Source organism: Cetorhinus maximus, chromosome 24 (assembly GCF_964194155.1).
Source record: "Cetorhinus maximus chromosome 24, sCetMax3.hap1.1, whole genome shotgun sequence".
Taxonomy (NCBI): Eukaryota; Metazoa; Chordata; class Chondrichthyes; order Lamniformes; family Cetorhinidae; genus Cetorhinus; species Cetorhinus maximus.
Window position 1 is genome coordinate 37,865,650 of NC_135902.1, and position 2,435 is coordinate 37,868,084.

Below are 2,435 nucleotides of genomic sequence, written 5' to 3' on the forward strand. Positions count from 1 at the left end.
CCATTTACGTTAGAACGGGAGCAGGTCATTCAGCCCCTGAGCTTGTTCTGACATTAAATTTTGGCTGATCTATTTCCCAATTCCATTTGCCTGCCTTTGCTCCTTATCCCTTGACATCCTTACAGTTTAGGTAGTCAGGTCTTTGAAATGATACCCTGGGATACTGGTATTCCTCTGAAATTCCTCTCTCCCTTTATCAAAGTGGAGGTGTCCACCAATTTACTTTGAACAGATTACACTTGTTGATTCTTCAGCTGAGGAAGGTTCCCACTCTTGTTCCCTGTCTAGTGACTGCTGCTTAAAACAGCACATCTACAGATGTTGGTTAAGGACAGAAGCAGGCTTAATTTTGATGCTTTGTACAGTTGAATAACAATTGACCTTCACTGTGATGCCTTATGTGGTTGAATAGCTCATTTGGCCTAGCTGTTGAGGCTTATAAATAGACACTTGGGTAAGGCACTGAAGGGTGCCTCCATCTGTAGAATCGTACAGTGAAGTCGGCACCTACAGGTGACAAGGGGATTGATTCAAAAGTATTTTAAAATACAATCCGCGGGTTATTATGAGTCATGGAGGATGCTGAGGAAAATCCAGTATTTCCAGAGTTAATAGTTTCCGTCACCCTGGGATCTCCTTTAGTGTTTTACTCTTTGTTTATTCTGGAACCTACTGCAAACCTCGTAACTTATGAGGCTATCCTGTGCAAACACCATTTTAATAAAGAATTCATTGATCTACTAATGTGACTTAAAAGATGCTGGCAACCCTGTGCATCAATATTTATTCAGTATGAAGAGTGCATGCTGCACACAAACCTCTCCTCTAGTCAAATGGCATTGTAATGAAATCTTCCTGGCTTGTGAAGTTTACATGTTGCTAATGCCAAATATTTGGAGCTTCTCAGTTCCCTTTGGTCGCCAAGGGATAAAGCTGTCAGCCAGTGGAGCATTGAGTTTATGGCTGGTGGTTTAAGGGATCTGGTTGGCGGCCAATGGATCTTATGTTTGGCAAACGTTTGAACTTCACAACTATTAATTTTAGTCTTGGCACAGCAGCGAATCTCTGAGGTTCAAACACGGTTCTGCCCCAAACCTGACATCTGGGCACTGATCTAGCCCATGCAGTACTGAGCTCAAGATCCAGGGCTGCCCAATTACACTCAGGTATATGGAATACATGTTGCTGGGTTTTGTCAGTTTGTTGTAAGACCAATATAGAGGCAAAGCACAGCATGTTCCCTCAGTTTGGAAAAAGCACCAACCTAGCAGAGGTAGATAAATTCTTGATTAACAAGAGAGTCAAAGGGTATGAGGAGTAGGCAGAATGTGGAGTTGAGGCCACAATCAGATCAGCCATGATCTTCTTAAATGGTGGAACAGGCTCGAAAGGGCTGAATAGCCTACTCCTGCTCCTAATTCGCATGTTCGTATAGCAAGGGAGTCAGTGCTGAACTATGTTAAATCGCTCACCTTTCACCTTTAGTTACCTGGTTGCAAATTCAGAACAAATGACAGAGTTCAGGATCTTCTCTTCATTGGCGGGGCTGTGGACCCCGGCCTTTTCAAATGCTTTGGTCCATTTGTTTGACTGTAGCTCTGGATCTAGAGAGGATGCAGTGCCACTCCAACTAAAGGCTTTTTAATGGTCTAAAACTAAATATAACCTACCTCAAACTCATTCTCAGTGAGATAAATGGCCCATAATTAGGGCTAATTCAAGGAATTCACAAACAAGTAGTTTGGAAAATCAGAAGTGCCACATTGTGGTTAAAGCATATGCCAATTTCCTGAGTTCAGACACACTACTAGCATAATGTCTGAGGAGAGCTGCTTGGCATCAGACTCACATTATTCTTGGCCAGGAAGGCTTCAGGTCATCATTGAATATAAGGGGAACAAAATGTAAACGTCTTAAGTCTGGTGATCTATCACAGGAAAGCGTACCCAAAAATCGCGGGTAAAAACTGGGGAGAATTGTGATAAATATTGAAAGAGCAGATTCCTGTTGAAATGTTCTCTTGAGGTAGCAGAAAACTGGCATCTTTATTTTACCTGTGTAATTTTGTTTAGATTTTAAAATATTTTTTAAAAAAAGATTATATTTTTATATCTGAGCTGCCTGACTGGGAAGGTCTAAACTCCCCTCGATCGTTCAGTGGGTATCTTATGTGGTGCTGTACAAGATTCCAGTTTCATTCACTGTTGTGTGTTATTCCATGCCCTCGTTTGGATTATGGGGGAGCTATGATTAGCCTCCCAGCTAGGATGAGGACGGAGTAGCATGGATCTTCCTGATCACCCTGCATGAAACTATATCCAGCACATTTACAGCTATAGGAGAGTAGGGAAGGAAACTTGCAAAAAGAAAGAGAGAAATCCTAAAGGCGTCCTGTTTGCTCACTGTCACCGTATAGAAGCACCCACAAAGCTGAA